The sequence below is a fragment of the Rhineura floridana genome, chromosome 6, assembly GCF_030035675.1.
Source record: "Rhineura floridana isolate rRhiFlo1 chromosome 6, rRhiFlo1.hap2, whole genome shotgun sequence".
NCBI classification, from domain to species: Eukaryota; Metazoa; Chordata; class Lepidosauria; order Squamata; family Rhineuridae; genus Rhineura; species Rhineura floridana.
In genome coordinates, this window is record NC_084485.1 from 95,503,204 (window position 1) to 95,518,280 (window position 15,077).

Sequence of the window (15,077 nt, forward strand, 5' to 3'; positions counted from 1 at the left end):
AGAAGGTCCTAGGTTCAATCCCCAGCATCTCCAGGTAAGGCAGGGAAAGTCTTCTGTCTGAAACCCCACAGAGCCACTGCCAGTCAGTGTAGACAATACTGAGCTAGATAGACCAATGGTCTGACTCAATATAAGGCAGCTTCCTATGTTCCTATAACTATGTATTTTATATGGCGATGCCACAGTATTATGTAGCTAGTCAAATCTGTCTCCTTGATTACATCAGTGAGGGCACGTGATTCCATTTAGAATGTGGGGGCAAATAATAGCCATTTAAACAAATACCCACAGGCATTTTCACAGAGTTCTGAAAATGTATCAAGAAACAGAAGCATTTTTCATCACTTCCACTTACATTTGCAAAAGGCACATTTCAATTCAGCCTAATGTATAATAATACACAATATTAATGCTGTTTAGTATCATATTTCCTTATAATAATGGCTTTGGGTGGTCAAGTGCCCACCTGTTTGGCAGGGAAATGGGATCAGTTAAAAATTAAGTAGTAGTTTCTATGTACTTTGAGGACTTCCTTAGATATGCAAAAGCATGTAAGTCTGTAAATTAGAAGCAAATTAAAAATATGGACAGCCCCATCCACCAAAATCTAGCTTTGACAAAATCCTTCTCCAGATGACTAAATGTGGGCATAAACCAGATCACACCTGTGGGCCCTACCCTGTCTTCTATTGATGGTCACTTCTGCACAGAGCAAACATGCTCTGTGCAAAAGAACCAACAATGCATGAGGGTGGGGCCAGCTGGTACCATCCAACCCCCCTCTCCCCCCTCCACTTTCACAAGGATTATCCCAATGTTTAATCATCTGAACATTTTTACGGGGAAACTGAAGAGAAAAACCTTATAAATACGTATCACAATGGAACTGCAGCGAGATAGTCAGCTTAAGTTTTTAGGATTTGGGCACCAAACATTAAAGATTCTTTTAGGAGTCCTGCAAATTCCACTTCTGGTTGTTTGTTTATCTCTTGTTTTCTCATTTCTTTTCATTCCTGTTCTTGATAGTCCCATACTGATTCCATCAATGGGATGTCCTCTCTCTAGGAATTTTGTACAATTCCAGCAGTTTATAGCAAAAAAAAAAGTCCTTAACTAATGTTAGCCACGTTAGTGTAGTGTGGAGAGACGCCTGGAAACACAATGAGGTGTTGTTCACTAGCTTTGTTTTCAAATGGCAAATCCGTCTCAGCAATAGTGCACTTCTAGTAAAATATATGACAAGCCTAGATACACATTGGAAGGGTACTTAGCAAAGTGCCCTCTGGTGGGTTACGTGCTTGCATTGGTGGGTCCCAGTGGTTTTTGTGCCAGGCATATTTAAAATCTGAATTTTAAAAACAAAGTAAAGGTCTATAGCTTTTTCATTTAATGCCAGAATTGGATGCAATTTGAAGGCATGGTCACCCCTTCTGAGGGGATGCAGCCTGCCAAATTTCAGATAGCTTTAGTGTTTCTCCTGCAAGGGCAGACGTTACCATTTTGAGGTGGATATAATAGGAATCATAGAGGACAGGCAGTGAAAAAAAAAGCACAGAACCTCTGGAAAGACTTGGGGGGGGGAGTCAAAACACCAGCAAGGGCTCTGTTACAACAAGACTTACTGGTGTGTGTGTGTGCTTCTGCCCCCCCCTGGATTTTTGGAGATACAACCTCTTCTGTCTGGGACAGATAGCTCTCTCCATTGAGAAAAGGGGCAGTGGTGGAAAAGTAGCATAAATCCCCCAAAAAGGCTGGGGTGGGGAAATGTCCCCCCCCCAGCAAGGACCCTTTTATCCCACAAACTTTGAGGGATACTATGGACATCTCTCCATTGACAAGACATAGATCCACATTTTAATCCCTCCCCCAAATCACTGTAATATTTCATCCTGAGAAATAATTTAAGCTGCACTGCCTGTCAAAATGCAAGATCCCCCTCTCCACCCCCACTTCTCTTGAGCTCTGCGTGTTTCCCAGTCAGTTTGGCTTCAATTCTTGGGCAGCAGGAGGTATTGCTATGTGTTTATGGGACATCGGAAGCTACAGAACCACTTAGAAATTTAGGCAGTCCCTAATCCATCAACTGTTATCAACACAATTTCATTTGTAAATGTGAGAACCTTCCCGGAATCATCCCAATTTGTTTCATAATTTGGGGTACACACAGAGCCAATGCACACCCCTAGTAGAAGGCCTGGCACAACTAGGGATGGAAAAATGTGTCAATTTCAGTTCTTTCCGTTTCTGTTGTTTTTTGGTTCTCCATAATTTCTGCAGCAATTTCAGATGTTTTTATTTAAAAATCCTCATGAAAATTCTTCAACATTTTAATGCAAATTTCTCCTAATAAATAAATTTTTGTATGCAGCTTTCTGTATGCATATCTTGCAAACAATTTATCCTAATATAATGCATTTGCCCCCGAACGCCCTCTCCCGCACTGTGCAGCCCGGCTTGCACCTTGGTACACCAGTGAGCTAAGGACAATGAGACAGGCTAGATGACAGCTAGAGCGCAAGTGGCGAAAGACGTGCTGTGAGGCTGATTGGGCGTGAGTAAAACATCATAACTGTGCCTACTGTGTGGTGGTGAGGGTGGCGAAGAAGGCCCACTTCTCTGCCTCCATCCTGTCCTCAAGTAGCCATCCGGTGGAGCTTTTCAGTATTGTCAGGGGTCTGTTGACATTAACTCCAGGAAATGGAGTCTTAGACCCTTCAGAGGCCCACTGTGAATTGTTTGCAAGGCACTTTGAGGGTAAAGTAGCTTGCCTCCGTAGCAGTCTTGATGCCCCATCCACATCTACTGTAGTCCCCAATGAGGTGTCCAGTGCAACGTCTGCTGCAACTTCTTGGGAACGGTTTCATTTGATGCAGACTGATGACGTGGACAAGGTGCTTGTGATGATGCGGCCAGCAATGTGTCCTCTCGACCCTTGCCCTTCTTGGCTTATTAAAGCTTGCCAAGGGGGTCTGACCGAGTGGATCTAGGGGGTGGTCAATGCATCATTGTGAGAGGGAGTGGTTCCAGCCACCTTGAAAGAGGCGGTGATTCGACCACTCCTGAAAAAGCCCACCCTGGACCCATTGGTTTGTGACAACTACCGACCGGTTGCAAATACCCCCTTCTTAGGGAAGGTAATTGAGAGGGTTGTGGCGTAGCAACTGCAAGTACTCTTGGATGAAACAGATTATGTTGACCCATCCCAGTCTGGGTTCAGGCCTGGTTATGGGACTGATTCGGCCTTGGTCGCCCTGATGGATGACCTTTATCAGGAGAAGGACAGGGGGAGTGTGACCCTGTCATTCTTACTTGATCTCACAGCAGCTATTGATACCATTGACCATGGTATCCTTCTGGGCTGACTTGGTGAGATGGGTATTGAAGGCATTGTTTTACAGTGGTTCCGATCCTATCTCCAGGGTCATTCTCAGAGAATAGCACTAGGTGACTGTCTTTCGGCCCCCTGGCAGTTGTGCTGTGGGGTGCCGCAGGGTACCATCTTGTCTCCCATGCTGTTTAACATCTATATGAAGCCCTTGGGAGCAGTCATCAGGAGATTTGGGGTGAGGTGTCAGCAGTATGCTGATGATACCCAGCTCTATTTCTCCATAACATCTGAATTGGGAGAGGCTGTGCAAGCCCTGGAGCGCTGCCTGGACTTGGTGGTGGGCTGGATGAGGGCCAATAAACTGAGTCTGAATCCTAGCAAGACAGAGGCGCTGTGGGTTGGTGGTTCCCGAGTTCGGATAATTGTTCAGTTGCCTGCTTTGGATAGGGTTGTACTCCCTCTGAAAGAGCAGGTCCGTAGCCTGGGGGTGCTCCTGGATCCATCTTTGTCGCTAGAGGCCCAGTTGACTGCAGTGGCTAGGAGTGCCTTTCACTAGCTTCGGCTGGTGAAACAGTTGCAGCCGTTTCTGGACCGGAATAGCCTGACCACTGTTGTCCACGCACTGGTAACCTCCAGGCTGGATTGCTGTAATGTGCTCTATGTGGGGCTGCCCTTGAGGTTGGTCTGGAAGCTGCAGCTGGTGCAAAATGTGGCGACAAGACTGCTCACTGGGGCAGGGTATCGCCAATATGTCACCCCGCTGCTGAAATAATTGCACTGGCTGCCCATTTGCTACCAGGCCAAGTTGAAGGTTCTAGTTTTGGCATACAAAGCCCTATACAGCTCAGGACCAGGATACCTGAAAGACCGTCTTACCCCTTATATGCCCAGTCGATCACTGTGCTCTGCAGGTGAGGGCCTCCTCCAGATACCATCTTATCAGAAGGTCCGTTCTGCACAATATAGGAAACGGACCTTTAGTGTGGCGGCACCTACCCTGTGGAATTCCCTCCCTTTGAATATTAGGCAGGCACCATCCCTGCTATCTTTTCGGCACCTTTTGAAGACTTTCCTCTTTCCATAGGCCTTCCATAAGACCTATCCCAGTCTGCATCTGTGTCAGAATTGTTTAATATGTTTTTAATAATGTTTTAACCCTTTTTAAGGTTGTTTTTAAAAATGTTTTAATGATGTTTTGTTTTAATGTATTTTAAGATCTGTTTTTATGATGTTTTAAAGTGTTTTAGTGCTTTGTTTGCCGCCTTGGGCTCCTGCTGGGAGGAAGGGCGGGATACAAATTAAATAAATAAATAAATATTTTTACCAATATATTCATTTGGTGCACACATTCGATTAACATATGCATTTCTGTAAACATTGCTTGGTTAGAGAACCACATCACAAAATTTGGATAAGTGAGAATTTCAAAGGATGGCTGTGTTTCAATTCTCATATTGTTTTGGAAAGTGCAAATTGAATGAATGAAATCTTTATTGCTTCTAGCCGTCGGCCATTGCAAGACAATTAAAACACACAGCAATAAATTTTACAATAAAATAAAATACAATAAAATACGTTTTGTTATATCATGAACCGACCAAGAATATTCAGGCTTTACTGATGTTGTCTTTCACAATTTGGGCTCTTATTCACTTCGCTGCCATGGCAAAGTTTGTAACCGCAGAAGTCACCTCCTTGTAGTTATCTGCCAATAGGTCCGTGAGTATAAATTCGTGGGGTAAACCCTCCCTAGGTTTTATGAAGGGGTCTAAAAATTTTTGTCTCGGGGAGTTGTAGAGAGGACAATAGAGCATATAATGGGGAAGGTCCTCAATCAACTTACTCCCGCAGACACAGAAAAGTTGGTTTCTTGGAACTCCCTTGTATCTTCCCTCTAGGACTGCTGTAGGCATTGTCTGAAACCTTATTTCTGTAAATGTTCTACGTTTCTGTGGGCAGTACAAGGTAGAAAAATAGGTAGCGGCAGAATGGTTTATTTTAAAGAGAGGGAACCAGGTCGAAAACTGGGAACTCGCCAGTCAAGATCTATCTTGGGACTCATCGAAATTGAGGACCCAGTTGGTCAGCTCTCTTGGGGTGAATAGTTTAAGATCATTGGGTACTAAATTATAGTGATCTATTAGGGATTTCGTGTCTTGCGCCCACCCCCCTTTTTGTATTTGTTTGTGCCAGCAACCTTTAACTAATGCAGAATCATCCAGCAATAGAATTTTCCTCCAGAATCTTAATACTGCCAGGTCAATTCTTGCTGTTAATGAATGGATTCCCAGTTCTGTCCTAACATGAGCAGAGGGGGAGCCTCGCGGGAGGCCCAAGATCTGTTTTAGAAAGGAGTTTTGCAAAGGCTGTAGGGTGCGTTTGAGAGAATGACCCCACAGTTCTGCCCCATAGAGTAATTTAGGTATTACTGAGGCTCTATAAATTTTTAACATGGGAAGAATTAATTGGCCACCTCTCGTGTAGTAGAACCTTTTTAGTTGGCCTAATGATCTAGCACTGGCTAATTTAATAGCTTATTCTTGAGGTTTCCAGGTAAGTGTGTTGGTAAAGGCAATGCCAAGATACTTATAGGACTTTACTTGTTCAAGACAGTGTCCATTTAGAGTCCAAGTATATTTTAACTTCCTGTACCTACCACAGACCATAATTTTTGATTTTGCATAGTTTACTTGGAGATGATTTATTTGGCAAAATTCTTCCAAGTGGAGAAGAATTCTTTTTATGCCTATTTTATTCATGGAAAATAAAACCAAGTTGTCCGCATATAATAGTACCGAGATTTTTTGGGTACCTACAGCAGGTGGGAAAAACTTGGGTGCGGACAATGCAGGGATTATATCATTGATAAAAAAATTAAAAAGGAAGGGCGCCAATATGCACCCTTGTTTCACCCCTTTCGTTATAGAAATGTTACGAGATAGGGCGCCATTTCTTGAAAGCGCAAATTGGATAAATTTAGCTTTAAATTTATTTATTTATTTATTATTTGATTTATATCCCGCTCTTCCTCCCGGCAGGAGCCCAATGTGAACTGAATCAAAATTCTCTTCCATCCCTATTCACTATCCAAAGAAGCTCTACTAGGTAGCACTGAGCAGATTACCCAGAGGCTACGATAGGAAACAGGAAGCAGGGCCAGATGGAACAGCCCTTGAGCAGCAGTCCTAACCGTGTCTAGTGAAGAGCAGGGATGCCTGAGAATTCCACAGAGCTTGAAAAAGTTACTTTTTTGAACTACAGCTTCCATCAGCCCAATCCAGTGGCCATGCTGGCTGGGCTGATGGGAGCTGTAGTTCAAAATTAACCTATCCAAGCTCTGGAATTCCACATAGATATAGAAATTCCCTCTGTCCACATGTTCACTCAGTGCTCAGGAATGGAATTCCCTGAAGCAAATGCAATTGGCATTCATTCACAGGAGTGGTTTTTTTTTTTAAAGCTGTGGATTATACATACTTAAAGTCATATGTTTCAAAGTGTTGCTTTGTTTGATGTTTCCTTGCCAAACGTTAACATGACTTTAGTGCTGCTACCATGAAGTTCAGTAGAGGTTTAGAAGACCTCTGTAGGGAGATGGCTAATTGATGGGCCACTAGCTACTTCATTTACTTTGAAAGAGATCACACAGAAAAGTTACAGAGAAGATAATGAGGCAGTGAATGACACAAGTATCTGTTGACGGCTGAGGGAGGGGATGCCAGGGTGACTGCGAGAGTCGAGAATGCATGGGCTGCTTTGCCTGGATTTATGTAATAGTGAGTTGGACTGCTTCAGCAGTTACATTCTTTTGTGAGTGTGGCATACAAATATACAAAGCTCTAAAAAACAGTCTTCTACTCCATTGCCCAGTAAGGGCATTGTGTTCAACCAATGGAACCTGGTTAGTTTTGCGATGACCTGATGATTATTGGCAAGCCTTTTCACTGGTGGCACCTGTGTGGTGGAATCCTCCCCCTTGAAATTTGGGAGGCTCCATTTATCTTGGCATTCTGCCAGCTCCTGAAAACACACCTATTTAGATAAGCATTCCCCTGCACTTGAACTTCCAGTGTAATTGTTTGTTTTTAACTGGTTTGTTTTATTGTATAATTTAATTAAGGAAGTGTTAATGTTTTAATTGTAATTTGGCATTTTAATTATGTATGTATATTATAATTGATGTTATGCTGTAAACCACTTCAGCATATAAGTAGTATACAAATCAAATTCACCATCATCATCATCATCTAAATGGGATGAGTTACTGGAGGGGAGGGGCGTTTGGAGGAGGCAGGGAGGTAGGAGGGAGATGCAGAGAATGATGACCCAATAATAACATAGAAAAAACAATTGCCACACTGAAATACTGTGAAATCATATAAAAAGGGCTCTGGGTCTAGACCACAATTGCAGTTACGACAAAAAAGATATAATTCTGTCACAATTTTTTAAAAAAGGAAAAAAAGTGTGATATCACATGAGGTCTGAATCATGACAATAATTGCAAGAAAAATACATCTAATTTTGCCACAATAGACAGCAAGACCCCCTTTAGGATGCACATCTGAACGTGGTGAGGGGGTTTGAGAGTGTCAAAGAAGCTGAGAGCAATGCCGTCGGGAGTTTAGACCAAGAGGCTAAACTCCTAGCAGGGACACCCAAGGCAGAATAGCCAAAGCTGAGACATCAGACTGAGATGCATCCAAACTCAGAGGAAAGCAATGGCAAACCACCTCTGAATACCTCTTACCATGAAAACCCTATGAACAGAGTATCCAAAATGCAACACGAGATAGTGCTGGAAGATGAGACCCCCAGGTCAGAAGGCATTCAATGAGCATTCAATGAGAACAAAGGACAAGTATGAGTAGCACTGTGACTAATGATGCAGCTGGGTCAAAACCGAAAGGAAGCCCAGAGGCTGATACGCACAGATGCAAAAGGAGAGTCCAGAGTTGTACAACGCATACAATAGGAACATGGAATGTGAGAAGCATGAACCAGGAAAGTTAGAAATTGTCAAGCAAGAAATGGAACATATCAACATTACAATACTTGGTGTGAGTGAATTAAAATGGATGGGAATGGGACATTTTCAATCACGCAACTACAAAATATTTTATGCAGGAAATGAGAAATTAAGAAGAAATGGGATTGCTTTAATAGTGAGAAGTGATGTAGCAAAAGCAATTAGGAGCTACAACGCAAGGTCTGAGCGAGTGATATCAATGAGGTTAAATGGGAAACCTATTAACATAACCATCATCCAAATCTATGCTCCGACGGCAAATGCAGAAGAAGAGGAATTGGAGAGATTTTACGCAGAGGTACAGGAAGAAATTGATCACACACCAAAACAAGATGTGCTGATAATCATGGGGGACCGGAATGCAAAAGTAGGGAACAGAGAAGAACTAGGAATTGTGGGAAAATGGGGCTTAGGAGACAGAAATGAAGCAGCAGAAAGACCGACTGAATTCTGTGCAGCCAATAATTTGTTTCTCAGAAACACATTTTTTGAGCAACTGAAAAGATGACTGTACACGTGCACCTCACCAAATTCAATATAGGAATCAAATTGATTATATAATTGGTAGCAGAAGATGGAGAAGTTCCATACTTTCTGCAAAAAACAAGACCAGGAGCAGACTGCAGTACAGATCATGAACTGGTCGTATCGAAAATCAGAGTAAAGCTAAAGAAGAAGAACAAAGCATTCATAATGCCAAAATACAATTTAAATAACATCCCAGAAGCATATAAAGATCAAATAAGGAACAGATTTGAGGCTTTAAACTTAGTTGACAGAAAATTAGAAGAACTATGGAGTGAAGTCAGAGACATTACCAGGGAAGAATGCAAAAAGACAATACCTCCAGCTAAAAAGAGAGAAAGACCTCAATGGATGACTGAAGAAACTCTTAAAATGGTTAAAGAGTGAAGGAAAGCAAAAGCAAAAGGAGACAGAAACATGGTCAGAACCCTAAATGCAACAGTACAGCAACTAGTATGTAGGAATAAAGAGAACTATTACAATAGTTATTGTATAGAAATAGAAGAGGACAACAAAAAGGGAAGAACAAGAGCCCTATTCCAAAAGATGAGAGAAATGAAAGGGAAATTTAAACCAAGAGTAGGGATGGAGGAACCGTATGATGAAGAACCAGAAAATTTTAGAATGTGAGGTGAAAGCTGCTCTTAAAATACTTGGAAGAAACAAATCACCAGGAACAGATGGCATACCAATAGAGTTGCTACCAACTACTGAGACTGAATCAGTCCAAATTTTGACAAAAAATTGTCAACCAATATGGAAAACTAAACAATGACCCACAGACTAGAAGTGTTCGATATACATTCCAATTCCAAAGAAAGGAGATCCCAGGGAATTCAGTAATTATTGAACTATTGCCTTAATATCCCATGCAAGTAAAGTAATGCTCATGGTTCACTAGAAAATAGTTTGTCCCCAAGTGGGAAAAACAGAAGGGAGTAGAAAAAGAGGAAGGCCAAACAAAAGATGGATTGATTCCATAAAGGAAGCCACAGACCTGAACTTACAAGATCTGAACAGTGTGGTTTACAACAGATGCTATTGGAGGTTGCTGATTCATATGGTTGCCATAAGTCGTAATCTAGGTGAACGCACATAACAACAGACAGCAAGATGAATAGCCTTGTATTGAGGAGAAACCAAACTGCAGTGGAATGAAATCAATTCAGGTTATGATGAATAAATGTCAGAAGAGACATTTCTACCTTTTGTACATCTCTACGCAGGAGTAAGGCTGGTTGACTTCAATGGGGCTTAGTCCCAGGTAGTTGGGATTAAGACTGCAGCCTCAGTCTGATTCTGCAGGGAACTTCATATTGTATTGTATAGGATATTGCTCTCTGCTGCAATGAAGTCAGGAGTTTGGACAGAGAAGGATTAATGAGGCCATGATGGCTGCTGAAGTATCTTTTTTTTAAAATTTGTGTATTTTTATACCACTTAATGTCAAGATGTCTTCTCTATAGCCTCAGTGTTCTGTAACAAGTTAATGGCTAGGAAGTACAGGGTCCAAACAAGAGGAAATGCATTATGAAAGGAAAAGGACACTAACTTTCAAATTAACAACAGCAGCAGCAACAACAACAATAAATTCATATGCTATTTTATGTGTATCGATGCACATTTAGATATACTACAATTTAAAATACAATACCATTTAAAATGCAGTACATCTCAGCTGTAGAAGACTGTGACCAGGAGACCTATGTGCTTGCTCAGTCTGTCCTGGTGTTAATTTCACATGGGCAACTTCAGAGCCCCTGCTCTCTCCCTTCTTATGGCTCTTGATCTTTAAACAAGACTTTGACTGGTCACTCCTTCATAGAGGAGTTCTTTAAACAGAAGACCACCTTCTGACAGACCTTCAAATAGAGGACTCTGTAAAGGAGAACACAAGGCCATCCTGCAAGGAAGGCTAGGAGATGGTTGGGGAAGATGACTAATGATCTCTTGGCAGCTGGAGAGAAGGGCAAGGTAGGTTTGTGTATAAAGAAACAATAGCACGGAAGAACGTGTGGAGAGAAAAGTTATCCATCTATTCTGCAACGTTATTCTAACATACTGGGAATGCTCTTCGCTCAGGTATTCCTATGGAGGGTTGGGGAAGAAATGTGATTCGGTTCGCATTGAAAGGCAAACGTACCAAATCTGCACTTTCCCAAACAATATCCAATCCAAAGCATAGATACCCTTCACAATTCACACTTCTCCAAATTTTGCGGTGCAGGTCTCCAGCCAAGTAACGTGCACCAAAATGCATATACTAGGGTGAAGGGTGCATTTACTGTGAAAATATCATACAAAAATGCATTATATCAGGGAAAATTGCATACAAAAATGTGTATATTAGGGGAAACTCACGCTAAAATGGTAATTTTCATGAGGACTTCTTTTTAAAAACAGCAAACTGATGTGGAAATGTGGAGACCCAAACTTAAGATTGGAAAAATGAGAAACAGAGAAAAATGGAAATGGATAGATTCACCCATCCTCCTCCTATGCCCACTGCTGGGTGCATTTTCTGATGCTGGCATTTCCTTGTTGGAGCTCTAGCTGCTCAGGTTTTTTTTGTAAGAACATATTGTCACACCACTTCCCCAACTAGTGGTAAATCCCAGGACCACAGAGCTTTCCCAGAGTTGGTTTCCTTTGAAAGAAAGGATCCCTGGAGACTTTAGGTGTTTTGTAATATTTGAGTAGAGGCACAGCATAACTCCCACAAACAGCAAACAGCCCCCCCAGTGTGCTTCCCTGTGCTTAAAGCTATCACGCTGCCTCTTTCCTAGTGCCTGTCAAACAATAGCATCTACTTCTTTGCTTCCAGATTTTGAAATAGCTAGGGCAAGAGGGAAAAATGATGTCTAGGTAATAAAACCTGCAAATCAGTATGATGCATCTTAAAAACCTGGGCTATTTGGTGTTTGCGGTTGTGAAATGAAACCAGCTGTTCCCAGAAAGCCTAGGAGGCTTATTGGTGTCAGATGATATGCTGTTGCTTTATTCTAAAGTACTCCATATTCCTTGCCATTTTACAAGATGAGAGATTTACCTTCTGCTTTGGTTCTAAGGCGTTACTCTATTTTTAAAACTACAATTGGTTCTATGGAGTGTTGAAAAGTCATCTTATGAAAACCAAGGATGATGCTTGTCTCAATACTGCTGGTGACATTAATGTGTCTGCCTTAAGGCCCCAAAGCTTGGTTTTCATATTGAAGGCTATTCTACTCTAGTTTTTTAAAAAATGAATACGTATAGCAGTAACTGCAGATAGCTGCGTTTGTGTGATCACAGTATTCCAAACCCTCTCTACGCCTCAGGAAAAAAAAGAAAAGCAGCCAAAAGATATTTTAAAAATGTCTTGGCTCCATTGAAATATTTAGCAATGCCATCTTTAGTTCTTTGAGTATTATGTTGTTTTTAATGTCCATCTAGGGTGAAAGCAGACGTGATGCTAATCATGTCATTGTCAATCACATCACTTGGAAAAGGAAAAAGCTGTAGCTCAGTGGCAGAGCATTTGCTGTGCATGCAGAAGGTCCCCGGTTCGATCCCCGGCATCTCCAGGTGCAGATGGGCAAATCCCCCATCTAAAACCCTGGACAGCTGCTGCCAATCATTGCAAACAATACTGAGCCAGATCGACCAGTGGTCTGGACTAAATAAAACATGGATAGAAGATATAAGGAGGGGAGGTTTTCATCAGGACCACAGTGAACTGAGGGGAGATTTAATTCTTTCCTGCCCTATTGAATAATAATAATAAATAATAAATTTAATTTCTGTGTCGCCTATCTGGTCCTAGAAACGTGAGATATTGAAGAGAGCTTCTAAGCATGTACAAAGTGTCTTTATCACAGGAATAACCAAACAGCTGGGTTCAGAACAATAATGGAATAACTTACAATATCCTGAACAAGTTATGAGGTTAAAATTCAAAAGAGATAATAGTAGTCAATAATCTGCATTGTTTGATGCTATCAGTGTGTTTCTGGGGCAATTAATCTGCATTTCCAGATTCATCCATTTATAATCAGATTGCTTCACTTGCAGTTATACATTTATGAAACCACCACACTGCTTCTTTTTTCATTTTTTGAAAGGCTGAACATGGTTTCTGCCTCATTGAAATGTTGTGCAATCTTGCAATGGACTGCATGTGGGAAATGACACAATATGACAAGCACAATAGTGTTTATACGCTAAGGAATACAGCTGTAGGCAAACATCCAGCAGACTGTTGCCCTTCGTGTCCGAAGACATTAGATGTTGCAATGTTTGTCCATGTTTATTCAGTTCTTAATTAAAAGCTAGTGCTGAGCTAACCTCCAAATGTTGCATGCTTTCTAAATGTTTGTGTAGCCTCCCACCCCTCAGCCTCTCCCTCTATTAATCTTTTCCTGGTTTTGCTCAAATATAACAGCATTCAAAGAGATTTACCCAACTTTACCTCAGCTACCAAATATGGATGCTAGTAACTGAAATGCCATTTTCCAGGAAACTCATCATGGCAGATCATTGTATCAAGAATACAATTCCACAAGAAATACCATTTTAAAATTTGCAAAATAAGCATAGGAAGCTGCCGTATACATACGATATCCACTCACCCACTGTCGTCTGCCCTGACTGACCATGGCTTTCTTTCACTTCTCAGGCAGAGACATTCCCAGCTACCAGACTGAGATCCTGTTAAATGGAGAGGAAGGACACTGAACCAGAGAGCTTTTGCATGCAGAGAATGTGCTCAAAACAGTCACCTCTGGGGCCTAAGATTTTAGAGCTGATGCTTTCCCAGTGTCCTTCCTATTAATCTGAGGTGTGCAGATGCTGTTATTCATTTATTTAATGATGAGAAGGAGAGATTCTGTATATGTTTAGATACACTCTGTTCATTATTACTCAAGAGGTTCCCAGGTTGAACCACAGCACTGAGAACACAGTAGTGGTGTGGTAGCTCTGATGCTGCCTGACAAAAATTAAGCACCAGAAGTGCATTATCAAAGGTTTAAAATTAGAAAGATAAATACACATTACCAAGTTAGAAGGATAATACACATTCATTGTAATATTCCTCTACAACCTTGAGAGATCTAGTTTCGTATTTGTATTATTTCCAGTGTATAAGTATTTAGGTTTCTCTTGTCCTGCATTTATAGTTTAAAAGTGCTCTGCCTTTGGCCACATGTGAATTCATGAATGTGCTGGCAAGAGTCAACAAGAATAAGATTTAGCTTATGAAAGTTGCTTGTGCAATGAGTGGGTGGTCTGTCTCTCAGCTTCAGAGTTTTGCAGGGATTGCTGGTCACTGTAGAGGCTTCCTTGTGTGCTTGGGGTATAATAAAACATCCAGTTAATTTCTTAGGTCAGAAAAGTCGCCAGCAGTCATCATGCATACTCCTAGCTTTAAGATCTGAAATGTGGATGGAGATGGTACTCCCACACTGTGTTTGTTAATTAGCAAATGCACTAAAACAAGAAAAAACATATGTCATGTTTACATATATCATCCTCAGTGGATTTCAAGGCTTATAGCAGTGATAGGCAAATTCCTCAAGCTCAAATCAGAGTAGCTCAGAATAAAAATGGTCTATTTTAATCCCAAAACCAGAGATTGGTTTGTCTTATTTCCACTCCAATCTAGTTTCAGAGCACAACGCCACCCAGCCCCAAACCTCTACATCAGCAGCCATTCATTAAGCTATACGAGAGAGGGAAAGATGGTACTGTATTGAAAAACTAGTGCCCCAGCTTGCTTTTTTCTGCTTCCCTCCCAGCCTCTTTTTCCTTTTGTGTCATATCTTTTAGACTGTGAGCCTAAAGGCATGGATAGCAAGCCACTCTGGGAGCTGACAAAAAACTGATGAATGGGGAAAAGATGTGAATCAATGATGATCATTATCACCACTACCACCACCACCACTGATCCTCCAGATCCTGTTCCCCTTCCCTCCCATTCAATTGCCTGGCAAGCAAGATATGCATACGGCAAATGGTTTGATCACACGTTCTCTGTGGAGCCAAATTATTATTATTATTATTATTTTATGTATACCCCACCCTTCCTTCCAGCAGGAGCCCAGGGCGGCAAACAGAAACACTACAAACACTTTAAAACATCATAAAAAGACCTTAAAATACATTAAAACAAGTTAAAAACATTTAAAAAAAACTTTAAAAACATTTTTTTTAAAAAAG